We start from the raw sequence: 15,474 nt of genomic DNA on the forward strand, positions 1-15,474 counted from the left end.
TTTCACTGGACCACATGGCACTTCTCAGTGTTTTTGGCTAGTGACTGCCCGGTCTTAGGTTAAGAGCTTCATCTCTAGCAGCTTCTGTCGGATGAAACTGGAGTCAATCCCATTGACAAAAGCATCCATCTTCAAGGCATTGTGGTGTTGTTGCACATTGACTGCCCTGACATCACGTTTGTTTGCCAGTGAGTCAAGGGCCAGTGCATAGGCAGCATCACTTTCCCCAGGTTTCTGGCGTCTAGTCAGCAACTGGTGTCGAGCAAGCACCATACTAACCATTACGTTCCCGGGCTATAGCCAGAGTGGTAGCTCCTTGCATTATGGCGAAAGGGACCTCACCCAGCAGAGAGTTCAGATGGCCCCACTGTATCTCCTCATCGACCACGTTGTTTTAAGCCATGTAGTAATCGAAACAAGCAATCCAGTGGTTGAAAATTTCTCTGGCCCTCGGGGCAGACTGGTCAATTATCAGCCGCTCTGGCTTGAGTGCTCCATCCATTTCTACTAATAAAATTGAAGTGCCAGTTGATGAAGTAGACAAAAACGACGTGGTCAAACAATAATCATGGCTTTTATTAGCAGAAACTCATGGTATAATAATGAAAGACAATAGGTGCATATACAGTTATATCCAAGGGGAGTTTCCTTAACAGTAGAGATAATGCATAGCCAATGTTAGTACAGCAAGGCTCACCAGGGGGGAGACAGGCAGCTTGGCAGACATTCACCTCAAAGAGTTTGTACAATTTCTGTGTCTGTCTGGGTTTTGTCCAGGTGCTCTGGTTTCCTCCCACCCTTCCAAATGTATGGGCATTGTAGGATAATTGGTTTTTGGGGGGGCACAAGTTGCGGGCCTGAAGGGCCTGTAAACCATGGTGCACTTCCAAATTTAAATTTAAAAAGAAACCACATCTGCGTAGGTGACAAGAAATATGAGATGAAAACATTGTTTATTTAGTTTTCACATAAATTCCAGAAGAGTAAGTTTTAGCCTGTTCCTCAAAATTTCAGGAAATGATCTGTGAATTATGTCAGGGTGAATTTTTGTTAACTGAGTGGCCATTCAGATCACAACAGGACACTTGGGAAGCATAAATGGGATTTGCCAAAACTTGCTTTGATGTGCAAAAAGGGAAATTAGATTACAAATTGTTCTGGAGGTTTTAGACAATACATCTTAATGAGAACATAAGGGTGAACCAGTAGATGTAGTGTATTTGGATGTTCAGCAGGCTTGAAACCTATAGTGCAAAAGTCAGTGCATGGGATTTGAAGTAACATGGCAGAAGTAATTGGAATAAATGAGTCTTTCACCATGTGGTGGATAGTGATTAGTGGGGATGAGCAGGGCATTGGTGCTCGATGTCCATCAATTTATGAAGTACATGAATGATTTGGATGAGAGATCAAAACGTAACATCTCCAGGGTTGCAGCACATTGAAGGTGGGGGTTAAAACAATGGGGTGGAGAATATATGCTGAGGCGAATGCTGAAAAGGCTATGATTTAAACAACCTGAATGAAAATAAGCAATGCATTTATTGTGATGTACGATGTATAGAACCATAAAACCGTCCAATGAGTTTGGAGGCCTTTGCTCCAACTTGAGCAGATAAGAAGTTTCTATACACATTTTGTGAATGCCATCAGCAGTTACATCAATGAAGGAAGTGCACCAGTACCTCTGACATCCATACATGAAAAACATCACCCACCACCCCCACAAGCTTCACAGAGGAGGTGGTATGCTTTGGATCTTGGGCAGTTCCTTTACACTTGCACAATTTGCTCTTGCCATCACTCTGATACAGGTTAATCTTGGGTCTCATCTGTCCACAAGTCCTGTTCACAGAATTCTGCAGGCTATAAAATACTTTGGAAACTACAATCTGGCTATCCTGTGGCTAACATTTGGTTTGCACCTTGCAGTTTAGCCTCTGTTTTTCTGTTCATGAAGTCTTCTGCAGACAGTCGTCATTGATACATCCACACCTGCCTCCTGAAGAGTGTTTCTGATCTGTTGGACAGGTGTTTGGGAATTTTTCTTCATTATGATTAGAATTCTTCTGTTATTATCACTGAAGATGTTCCTTTACCTACCAGTCCCATTGTGATTAATGAGCTTACCTGCACGCTCTTTCTTAATGATGTTCCAAACTTGATTTTGGTAATCCTAAGGTTTGAGTGATGTCTCTTACTGCTTTATTCTTGTTTTTCACCTTCATTGGCACAATTCTGGTCTTCACGTTGAAAAATGGCGACGACACACTCCAAAGGTGATCAACAGCTTAGAAACAAGCCAACATTTATTGCCCACTTCCAATTGTCTCAGTAGTGAGTTGCTTTCATGAACTTCTGCAGATCTCAGGAAAAATTACAGTTGTGAAGCAGCTGGAAGGAAGTTCCATGATTTAGACCCATGACAACAGCAGACTGGTGAAATATCTCCCAGTCAGGGTGACGTGAAAGCGTAGGGGAATTTGGTGGTGATTCCAATGACCATCTTCAAAGCTTGTCAGAAATCACCCCATACCAAAGCGTTCTCTCAGTATCACAATTCTTTGGGACTTGCTCTATACTTTGAAGTATTACTAAATAAGCTTAAAGGGGGAAATGAAAATAGGACATAAAGTGGACAAATCAGACTGGAGTTCAGATGCCACAAGGCAGAATAAAATCATAAAAAAACAGACGCAGGGAATAATTTACAAGATTACAAGCAGGCCATCTGTGTGATGAATAATTATGTTTAAAAATTTTATTTTAAAGTTAACTACAAATTGAGTAGGTATTAAAACAAACAAATTTCTAATTTATTAATATTCACTTGTAATAGTCAAAGAATCAGGTGACTAAAAGATAGACATTAAAAGACATAAAACTATCATAGATTAAAATAGTGGCTGTAAGGAATTATTTTGATATACTGAATGAAGAAATTTATTTGAAACCATAGAAATGCTTTCTATCCAATGCACATCATCCAAATGCTTTGAAAAAATCTACAGACGGTGAGTGTCAACTCAACTGTATATGCAGCATTGACCAGTTTTGCGATACCAATGTCCAAATCCTCCATTCACTTTTACCATATTTTAGATCAAATCTCGTATTCAGAACCAGAACACAGAAAACACATATAACATTTCTTTCAACATTCTACTCATCTGCACATCTTCATTTTCATTTTTTGCCTGCATGCCTTCAGGAAAACTAGCTGAAGGACAATGCAAACTAGTTAGTTATGATTGCCAAAGTGGGAATCTTAATGCTGCTGTTCCAATTGGTAGGTTGGGAGCAAACTATAATCTTGATCCAACGAGGTTTTTTAAAAAAAACACCAAGTGAAGGGCTTACTATTTTCCATCAGTAAGAACAATTCTTTAACTAATTTACCTCAACAGTACAAGTTTCATCAGTCTGAAGTGATGCCTGGCCCCTTCTCTGCCCATTGAAAGAAATTACACTGTTTGTTCATTCCTTGTGAGCACAATTAAAAGTTACGACCATTATTGGGACCAAGTTTCAGAACTGTCCTTATGATACATCGCGTTCCATGATTACAGATTGGAAAATGTAAATCGGCCCACTCGGGAAAAGCCAAAGAAAAGTTGGCACTTCATAGTTTGGATCCAATGGATTTACAATTATCTCAGCATTTACAAATCAATTTGAAATAATTTATGTGCTATGGTTTATTTGTCAATTTCCATACATTGATAAGGAAAAATAACTATTAGCTGCATTGCAAGTTTACAGAGATACAGAAGTATCACCAGGCACAGGAACAGCTTATTCCCACGGCTAAATGACCAAAGGAACTGATCACACTACCCATTCGAGTTCTCATATTCAAAAAGCAAAATTTATTGTTTGTATATATGAATACTTGTCCTGTATGTGGTATTGTTTGTCTGTATGTATGCTTGTTATACTTGGCTGTGTGTCTGCATGTTTTACACCGAAGACCAGAGAATGCTATTGCATCAGATTCTACTTGTGCAATCATATAACCATATAACTGTTTATGGCATGGAAATAGGCCATGTCAGCCCTTTGAGTCCGCACTGGTTCACTAGAACAACTCCACTAGCTCAACCCTCCCGCTCTCCGCCCATAACCCTCCAATCCCCTCACCTCCATGTACACATCCAACCTTCTCTTAAATGACAGAAGGGACCCTGAACTATCTCATTTGGAAGATCATTCTATTCTCCCACCACTCGCTGAGTGAAAAAGCATCCTCTAATATTTCTCCTAAAGTTTTACCCCCTACCCTTAACTCATGCCCTCTTGTTCCAACCTCCCCTGCCCTCAGGGGAAAGAGTCTATTTATGTCTAGTCTATCTATTCCTTTCACAATTTTAAATACCTCTATCAAGTCCCCTCTTCGTCATCTACGTTCCAATGGATAAAGTTCCTTTCTCCTTAATCTCTCCCTGTAATCCAGATGCTGTAAGTCAGGCAACATCCTTGTAAACCTTCTTTGCACACTCTCCACCTTATTATATCCTTTCTATAATTTGGAGACCAGAACTGAGCACAGTACTCCAAACCTGTCCTCTTCAATGCCTTAAACAGCTGCAGCATCACTTCCCAGCTCCTATACTCTATACTATGATTTATGAAGGCCAGCATACCATATGCCTTCTTAATCACCCTGTCCACATGGGAATCCACCTTCAGTGAACTCTGTACCAAAACCCCAGGTCCTTCTGCATGCCTCAATGCCCTCCCCTTATCTGCATATGTCCTATTCTGGCTATTCTTACCGAAATGCAACACCTCACACTTGTCTACATTGAATTCCATCTGCTATCTTACAACCCACTCTTCCAAACAAACCAAATCCTTCTGTAATCCAAGAAAATCTACCTCACTATCCACCACTCCCCCTATTTTCGTATCATCGACATATTTTCTTATCCAGTTAACCACACCCTCCTCTAAATCATTAATATAAATGATAAACAAGGGACCCAGCACCAATCCCTGAGGCACCCTGCTTGTCACAGGCTTCCAACCTGACATACAGTTGTCCACCATGACTCTCTGCTGTCAATCTTCCAGCCACCTCTGATCCCATGTCACAATCTCTCTACTAATTCCTAGTGACTGAACCTTCCTTATTAACCTTCCATGTGGAACCTTATCAAAAGCCTTACTAAAATCCAAATAGATCACATCAACCGCTCTACTTTCATCCACTTTTTTTGTCACTTCCTCAAAAAACTCAACAAGGTTTGTAAAACATGACTTTCCTTTTACAAGCTCATGCTGGGTGCCCCTAATCAATCTCTGCCTATCCAGATATGCGTATACACTATCTCGAAGAATACCCTCCATAACCTTCCCCACCACCGAAGTCAAACTTACTGGCCAATAATTACTTGGCCTGCACCTAATGCCTTTTTTAAACAATGGAACTACATTTGCAACCCTCCAATCCTGTGGTACCACCCCCTCCTCCAGTGATTTTTGAAAAATCACTATCAGTTCCCCCGCTATTTGTTCCCTGACCTCCCTTAAAATCCTGGGAAAAATCCCATCAGGACCAGGAGACTTATCCAGCTTAATTGACCCTAGAAGCTCCAAAATGCTCACTTTACTAATCCCTATCCTTTCCATAACTAAGCTCTTTGCCTCTCTTATCTCATGTAGCCCAATGTCCCTTTCCCTTGTGAATACGGACGAGATAAAATTGTTCAATATTTCTCCCATCTCATACAGTTCCTTACATAGTTCACCGGTCCCATCATCCAGTGGACCTATTCCATCCTTAACCCTCCTTTTACTGTTCACATATCTGTAAAAACCCTTAGGATTCATCTTCACTTTTTTTAGCTATGGACACCTCATACCTTCTTTTTGCCTTTCTAATTTTCTCCTTAAGGTTCTTCCTGCAATCTAATTAACAACCATACATCTCCTCAGTCCCTTGTTTTTTTTTATATATTTAGTATAGGCCTCCCTCTTGTCCCAAACCAACTTCTTAATTTCACCAGAAAACCACAGCTCCCTCGAACCTTTAGTCTTCCCTTTCATCCTGACTGGAACATAAAGATCCTGTACTCTCAAAATCTCATCCCTAAATGCCTTCCAAATTTCCTCTACATCCTTTTCAGCAAAAAAGATCAGCCCTCACAACTCTCTGCAAATTTGGCCTTCCCCCACTCAAAGACATTCACCTCGGACCCAACCTATCCCTTCCCATCATTAAGCTAAAGCTAATGGACCAGTGATCACTGGATCCAAAGTTCTCTCCAACGCTCACCTCAGTCACCTGCCCCATTTCATTCCCAACAACAGATCCTAACACTGCTCCCCCTCTAGTGGACGTCGCAACATATTGCTGCAAAAATAAACACTAAGTCAGTGCATCAATACTAAGCCATCCTGCCCTTTTACTGACTGCATTTCCCAATCTATGTTTGGAAAATTGAAATTCCCAACTAACACCACCCTATTTCTACTGCACATCTCACCTATTTCCTTGCACATTTGCTCTTCTAGTTCTCTTTCCCCATTTGGAGGCCTATAATGTACCCACATAATAATAACCTCACCCTTCTTATTTTTCAGTTCTACCCACACTGCCTCCCTCGATGAGCCCTCCAGTCTATCTTGCCTCAGCACTGCTGTAATATCCTCCTTGACAAGTAATGCCACACCTCCCCCTCTTAATCCACCAACTCTGTCACATCTAAAGCAGTGAAATCCTGGAACATTTAACTGCCAGTAACAACCTTCCTTCAACCACGTCTCGCTAATGGCCACAACATCATAATACCAGATGACAATAAACTTGACAAGTGTGCTTGCTCAAGTTCATTCATTTCCACTGAGCCAATTCTTTCACCCCTGATCCACTGAAAGCAGTGGTGAATGACCACCTGAAGAAGACAGGCAACATCAAAGGATTCTTGTGGGAATCCAAATTTATGCAAATTCACCTATACATTTTTTAAAGTTTGACTTTTTAAGAATATTTTTTTTGTATTCATTAACAATTGGATACAGAATATATACTATTAGTTTCAATATAGATAGTGTAAAAGAAGAATATGTAATGAAATGAAGAGATTGCAGGTAATATATGCATTGCAATACAATATGGGTCTCCATATCGAAAAGAACCCTTACACCTAACCCTAGGTTTACAGGTACAAATCCTTTTTCCAGACATCTAAAATCCGGAAAGCTCCAAAATCCGGTAAGTGGGGAGTGAGGGAGCCAGCGGTTGGGGGAGGTGGCCGGGGGACCGGCAGTGGGGGAGGCGGCTGGGCGGATGGAAGGGGGTGTGGGTGGAAATGGCAGCACAATTTGGGTGGGCTTTCCAAAATCCAGAAAAATCTGAAATTAAAATTCGGAACACATTATATCCAGATAAAGGATCGTGTATCTGTACCTGAATTCCGAAATCCCTGGATATCATTTTTTTAAATGCTTTGATGATGTCCATTTAGATATTTTGTTATATGAAAGATGATACGCAAATGAAAGAAAATGCATTCAGAGCTTGGTCATGGTCCTCTTTTACTCATCCAACAAACTAAGAAATAGTTCAAAGGAAAACATTCTTTTAAAAGGTTGCTGGACTTTGAGTTGGTCACATAATGGGTGTGGTGGCAGCAAAATGATCCTGCTTCCTTTACATTTCTTCCACCTATTTGGCTCTTTATTTTACAACCAAATTGTATCAAACTATACGCCTTTCTTTCTCTTTATCTACACTTACACTAAAATGGCTACAAGAAGTGGTAAATCAGGGAAGAAGTGCCAAATATTGTGACAATGAAGGCTATTTCTGAACTACTGAATCAGCAGTTGTTAGCCAACAATTTTAAGGATATCTTGGGTCAGATCGATACTAAACTTGACCAAGTCTGAAGATTTAACCAATAAACTTGGTGAACATGTAATCTTTTGAAATCGAATCGAAGAACTTGTGTGAGCGTGTTGACAATATGGAAAATATATGCTCCAGATTAAGCGACAGTAATTCAAAGGTAGCGGCAAAAGTCATTGACCTAGAAGGCAGGAGCAGACAACAAAATCTATGTGTTCTGTGTTTGGCCGAATCTTCCGAAAGTGGGCAACTTATATTTTTTTTTCTTGGTGTTGCTTTGCATGGTTTTTGGGAAGGAGCTGCTCCCATCTCTGCCAGAGGTTGCTGGAGCTCACCACACTTTAATACCAGAGCAGAATTTTCGCTTGGTCATTCTTTGGCAACATTATCAAGTATTCTCTGATTCATGAAGCTTGTTAAAGATGGAAACTCTAATATCATGGACAAAAGATCAGTAATTGTAGAGGATTAATGTCCTGACACTTTGAAGCAGCACAGCAAATATAGTGTGGTTTCAAGCCTTCCCTGTTGGATCCTGCACGTCTCCGCATTACACATCCCAATGACACAAGAAATGGCTGGGCTAGGTTGAAGAGGCTGAGATCTACCAAGATGATCTCCCTACTACATTGTGCCCACTGAGAATTTGTACTTGATGAATGAAGCTGATTGATTATTATTGCTTTTAAGGTTTCTAACACTTGTTATATAGTATTTGCTGTGTAAAGACTTGTTTGGCTTCCTTTCCCTTGACAACTTTTTTTAAAAATGGGGTAATAAACCCACTTGGGTTGTAGACATGAAAGTTTTTTTTTAATTTAAATTTATTGAGCTAATAATTTTTTTTACAAGAAGAAAACTGAGGAATATACATTAATTTCTCTATCAGGAATAATGGTTCAAATTTTTAAACTTTATTGTATACTTTTTAAAAACTGCATGGGAATTTTAATTTTTTTTTGGTTGTAGCCTTAGTAAAATTGAGTAGCATTTGGAAGAGCTGATTATATTTACATTAATAAGGATGGAGCGAGAGACAAGTACAGCAGGAAGATTTATTTGAGAGGAAAATTGATTGTTTTGAAGACATCTTTAGCAGGTGTCTTGGCTTTTGGATGGGAGAGAGGGGGGTTGTTTTCTCAAGGTTGTAATGGATTTAGAAATCTGTACAACTTCTGACCTTGTAAGGATATTATCAGTTTCAAACTTTTGCCTCAAAATTGATACCTGGAGTTTGGATATTATTTGTGCTAATCAACATATTATTAATGAAAATGTATGGTTAATTTTATTACTTTCCTTAGTAGGAATGTAAAAGGTTTGAATTATCCAGGCAAGTGAAGAAGTTTTTTTTTACATATTAAACAGTTTAAAGCTACAATTGTATTTTAAAAAAGAAATGCATATTAGTAGTTGTGATAATTCTTGCCTCATGACAAGATGGAGGGGTCAGCTTTTTTATTCCTCCTTTCAGACTAAAGCTGGGGGGAGGGGGTGTCTTAATTCTTATCACAATATCATAAGATATAAATGATTGTAATTTCATTGTTTCAGGAAAATGTTTAATAAAATGGTAGTTTTTGCCCCTATCGTAGATGTTGTGGGGCTTTTATCTAATTTTTTTCTTTGTTTCTTTCTTACCATTCTCTGATGCTCAGTGGAGATTTTAATTGTTGGTTCAATCCTGCTTTGGATTATTTGCCTCCTTACCCTACCACAGGAGTAAGTCTGTCTCTGTGGTGGCACACCATTAGGCAGGCAAACCGACCCCGCCTGTCATGCACGCGGCGAGGCAGCTGGCCAAAATGGCACTATCAGGGGTTTCTTCCTGACCTTGGCACCAGGCTTCCCCTAGTGGCATCAAGATCCATGGCGCGGTTCTCAGCCAGGTCCGGGCTGGGAGCATAAGACCAGCCAGGCAGACCTCAATAAATCAGTTTTGCTCACTGAACTCAACCCATTTGGTTGTGGAGTTATTCAGTAAGCAGAATAGCCGTCGCTACACCTCATTAATTCATTCTTTTAAAAAAATTAAATTATGGAATTTCTGATGTTTGGTGTTTTATTTATACAAATAGGAGAGAGTATTCTTTCCTTTCATACGCTCATCACATTTTTTGACGAATTGATTATTTTCTTATTGATAATCAACTGATCCCACTGACTCACTTTTGTAATTATCAGAATATAGTAATATGCTGGGCAGGGTTCAGTGGAAAAGAACACTGTCCAAACACTCGCGTCAAATGACATCATTTCACGCCGGGGATTAACTGCCTCTACCCCTACTCATATCTCTGGCGTTTGCTGATGCCAGAGTGCTGATAAAACCAGTGGAAGCAGAAGGTCACCTGTCTCCAGTTGAAGGTAGAATACTCCGATCACCGGAGATGAGTTGTGTTCAGTGCAAAAGCAATTAGCATCCCAGTTAAAGGTCTCCCAGCAGAAATCACACAAAGGATTTCCTATCTCAGGACATTGCACAGCCAATTAACTGGGATGCCCATGGAAAGGGGGTGTACTCTTTTTTGCCTCTCTTTTGGCCAGATGTGCAACATGGCTTAGATGGAAGGATGCTGCCTTGCCCACTCATGCTCAGTGACTGAGGGATATTATGTCCTGCTTAAATTTAGAAAAGATTCGTTACTCAAGTAATACCTCAAATCAAAGGTTTCAAATGTTGTGGTGACAATCCCTGAATTATTTCCATAACCTCCAGAAATAATATTAATCCTGAATTTCATTACTTTATCATTTATTGTAGGAACAAGCAACATATTTTTTTTTTAGTCACGCAATGTCATTATGGGGATGGGGTTTGAAGCATGCTTATTTGTGATAGAGTGCATCCATAATTCAAAAGTACATCTATGTGCCTTTATATTTTGTAATGTAATTTGTTGCTGTTCTGAATTCCATAAATCTTTTTGTACATGTTTAGTTGTGTAACACAAATAAAATAAAAAATATTCCTAACTTACTGAAGGTAATGCAAAAAAATTATGAATGTATAATATGGCAAATGGACGCATCCAATTTTCGACACGGTACAAAAATTAGCTGTTCACTGTATAATTAAAATTGTTACTGAGCTTGGCCTATTACAAATCTTTTGATTTATAAGCCTATCAGATAAACGTGTAACTGTGCTGAACAAATCCAATTATCAATAGCCAAATTAATGATTCAAATAATATTAATTATTCAATCGAAGTCATTAACAACTGGTAGTAGAAAAATAGCAATTATAATTTCAAAATAATTTAACTCTACTCAAACGGTGAAAGTGCAGCTGATGTTTAAAGCAAATTGCGCAGAAAATATGACATGTAAAAAGTACTGCAGGAATTTCAAAATAATAGAACCATATAACAGTACAGCACAGAAAATTATTATTCTGCCTCGCCCACCGACCTGCACCCGGAGTATATCCCTCCCATCCACGCACCTGTCCAAATTTTTCATCAATGTTACAATTGAGCCCACATTCACGCCTTCAGCTGGCAGCGCATTCCACACTCCCACCTCTGTGAAGATATTCCCATGAATGTTCCCCCTCAACCCCTCCCCTTTCATCCCAACCCACGTCCTCTGGTTTGCATCTCATCTAACCTCCGTGGAAAAAGCCTACTTGCGTTTACTCCATGTTCTTCAAATTGTATACCTCTTATCAAATCTCCCCTTGTGTAGTGGTTATGCACATTCAGATTTTTAGACTGTGTTAAAGTGCCCTCTTCAGATCATTTGGTGTTATACTATGTAATGACTGAAAATTGAATTTGCAATAAACACAGATTGCACAAAATTGTTTTTCATGTGGTCTATTTTTAAGTACACTACATAGAATTTATTTTACAGCATTTGTTTAGTACAATAATGTAGAAATTGTTAGCATTTTAAATTGTCTGATTAGATCTTAAATTGATAATGAAATAAATCAAAATCTTTTTTATTACAAATGTGACTTTCCACAGAAAATGGATGTCAGTATAATTCCAGTCCTTTCAGCATCCATTTTAACCCTAACCTGAAAATATCATTTTTGTAGGTGCTAACATTAAAAGTGTTGCATACGACTTCCTGGAATCATTTCAGCCACCTTTGCATTGAAAACTAATTCTGTCTTTCTTATCTCGGCATGACCTTTGCTGTCGGAGGAATTTTTCTTCTTCTTCCTTTGGTTTTACAAGAGGGCACCAGAATGTGTCCACTCTCTACTAAGCAGAAGAAAGCTATATTTCAGAATAGTTCTTAAAATTGTCTTTTGACTCTGGAAATAGGAATAGCCCAATAGACTCTTCTCCAACACATAATTATGGTTGATCATACATTTCAGTATCCTGTTGTCTTTTTAATCAATCTCTTCCTTTGAATATATTTAATGCCTGTTTTCCAAAACAGAAATTCTAGAGGTTCATCAGCTTTCACAAGAAATTTCTACTGATCTCAGAGAATGATATTCCCTGTATCCTGAAAACCGTCTTAGTGAGAACATTTTCCATGCATTAGAATTTGTAAGATACATTTTTTTAAATTTCCATTTAAAGGCACACAAAGATGCACCAATAGTCCAGCACCTTTTTCAAGATGAGAAAAAGCAAGTCCCAAGAGATATTGATTGTGAATCCCACCACCTCCTCCAATGCCATTGATTCATGTACTCCAAACAAGATTCCCTCTCATTCTTCCAAACTCCTATGAAGAGAGTTTTCATTGACGCATTCTCTCTTGTACGTTGGTTACTCCATCCCAGAAACCAGTCCAGTAAAACTAGGCTGTACTTCTTCTGTGGCAAGAACATCCATTGCAAGATCACACAATATTACATACAATACTCCAGATGGTGCTTGACCATGACCCTGCTCATCTGTAACAAGACATCGTAGGTCCTGTATTCAACAAAGGACAACACAATCTTGCTCTCTTAACCACTTGCAGTTGGTGTACAAGGTCACGGGGATTGTGTCAGCTTCCTTTTTGCTAATCCATCATTATTCAGATCATAATTAGTCCTTTCAAATCAATGGACTGCACCAGCCTTGCATTTGCCTCAGTAACCATAGCTTCTACCCATCCTCTTTACAACTGAAGTTCAGCACTACCCCCATGCAAGCTCTGTGTCATCTACAAACCTGAAAATGTTGCATTGTTCCCTCATCCACATTTGTGAAATATAATGTGAATAGCTGGAGCCCAAATACCGACCCTCACAGCACTTGATCAGTCAATGCTTCCCTCTTGGAAAAAGATCTGTTTATTTCATTGTTTCCTGTTTGGCAACCACTTCTTCCAATTCAGCACATTTTGTGTTCGCCCTGGGTTCTTTATTTTGGAAAAAATCAAACAGACAGTGTATTGGTTGTGCAGTAGCTCTGAATCTAACTTGCATCCTCTTTCCAAATCCTCAGTCTTTAACCTTGAAATATCAACCTCATTCCTCCTTCCCCCAGACAAGATATCTGAACTGTTTCGTAATTCCAGTATTATCAGTTTTTACATCCGAGACATTACTTCTATCCTCCTTTGTGAAGGCCAAGATATGTGTTTATTTTTTTTCCCCATTAGTTCATTCTCAGTTATAATTCATCCTGTTCCTCACTGGATGGAATTCACTTCAAGCATTTATAAATGTTTTCAGTTTGTCTTTTAAAAAAAATCTTGCTCCAAGTTTACTCCATTTTTTAAAAACTCTCCTTTGCCTGATTATAATCAGCTCCTAATCCTTTGGCTAGATGCTCTTTCTGACAATTTTATTATTCTCCTCTTTTGATCTAATAATTCTTTGTACAGTTGAACCTTCTTTCCCAAGTTATTTTTGTTTTGACAAGCAAGAATGTTTCATTATGAATCATGTGTCCTTTCATTAAATATAAGGCCTATTCAGTAAGGTTCTCTCATTCTGGTCATGGAAACACTTCACAATTTTACACTTTTTCATGTTCAGATTCATCATCCAAGCTTGTTTCTATTATTACGCTCTCCAACTTTAAATTGACATGTTCTCAGTTTTCTCCATACATTGATGAAGGGTTCAAGCTCGAAACGTTGGTTATGTATCTTTATCTTTGCTATATAAAGTACAGTGTTTGACCAGAGTTTCTCCACCATTGTGTTTTTACTTCAACCATGGAGTCTCCACACTTTCAGGTTTTACTACATGTTCTAAATTTACCTTGATACACAGAAATCACTTTGAATAATCTGGCAACTGAATGGTAACGCGTAAAATGCAAATCCACAATTAAAAACAACGTCAACATCTATTTGTAAAGTACAAACTTCATTAAAGTCTGTGCAGGTTTCATCTTCCATACAGTAAAAAAAAAGGCTTGCAATTTAAATTATTAAGAGTAGTCCAAAGTGATTAATGATATTAAGATTATTATTCAGTTTGAAGCTTGGTAACAGCAGTTGTAATACACAGAAATTTCAAACTATTGAAATATTCAAGTTTGTCACTCGATGTTTTTGAAGCAGTTAAATTGAATACTAATACAGGTACACGATCCTTTATCCGGAACCCTAGGGGGGAGTGTGTTCCAAATTTCAGATTTTTCCGGATTTCAGAAAGCCCACCCAAATTGTGCTGCCGTATCCATCCTCCGCCGCCGGTCCCCCGGCCGTCTCCCCCGACCGTGGTCCCTCGGCCACCCAGCCGCCTCCCCTGACCGCTGGTCCCCACTTGCCTGATTTTGGAGCTTTCCTGATTTTAGGTGTCCGGATAAAGGATCGTGTACCTGTAATACCAAGAAATGTTCATGAGGTTGAATTCTGAAGAGTTGGATTTTTAGACGTACCTAAAGACAGGATCTGCAGAATTTGTGCTGGAATCAAAAGGAGAATCATGGTCCTTCTTCAGTCTTTTGGGAGGTTGACAAAATAAACTCTGGTCGATGTCACTAAATAATGTTGAATTTCCATTTGCTTGATTTGCATATTCATTCAAGTCACTTTTTATCCAAAGCTGAGAGTTCAATGTGCATGCAGAGCAATTCTTAAATAAGGCAGAAGATGAAAGTTTCCTATCTGGTAATACAGTGTTCCCCTTCATCTTGTCCGCAGAAAAACCAGGCAAGCAACTTTTTTTGAGAGCTCCTTTGAGAAGCAAGAACCAGTGTCATTTTACCAAACGCTGCTCTCCGATTCAGCTTCCATTCCAGTAGTGGTTTTACCAAGACTTATTACATTGATATTTTATGAGGTGGTCTACGGCGAGCTCTCCACTGGCCACCGAGACAGAGGTGCACCAAAGAAGAGGTACAAGGACTGCCTAAAGAAAGCTCTTGGTGCCTGCCCCATTGACCACCACCAGTGGGCTGATCTCGCCTCCAACCATGCATCTTGGCGCCTCACAGTTCGGCGGGCAGCAACATCCTTTGAAGAAGACCGCAGAGCCCACATCACTGACGAAAGACAAAGGAGGAAAAACCCAACACCCAACCCCAACCCACCAATTTTCCCCTGCAACCGCTGCAACCATGCCTGCCTGTCCCGCATCGGACTTGTCAGCCACCAACGAGCCTGCAGCTGACGTGGACATTTGCCCCCTCCATAAATCTTCTTCCACGAAGCCAAGCCAAAGAAGAAGAAAAGAAAAGATATCAAAACTAGACCTCTGAGGT

Source organism: Narcine bancroftii, chromosome 1, assembly GCF_036971445.1.
Source record: "Narcine bancroftii isolate sNarBan1 chromosome 1, sNarBan1.hap1, whole genome shotgun sequence".
Lineage (NCBI taxonomy): Eukaryota > Metazoa > Chordata > Chondrichthyes > Torpediniformes > Narcinidae > Narcine > Narcine bancroftii.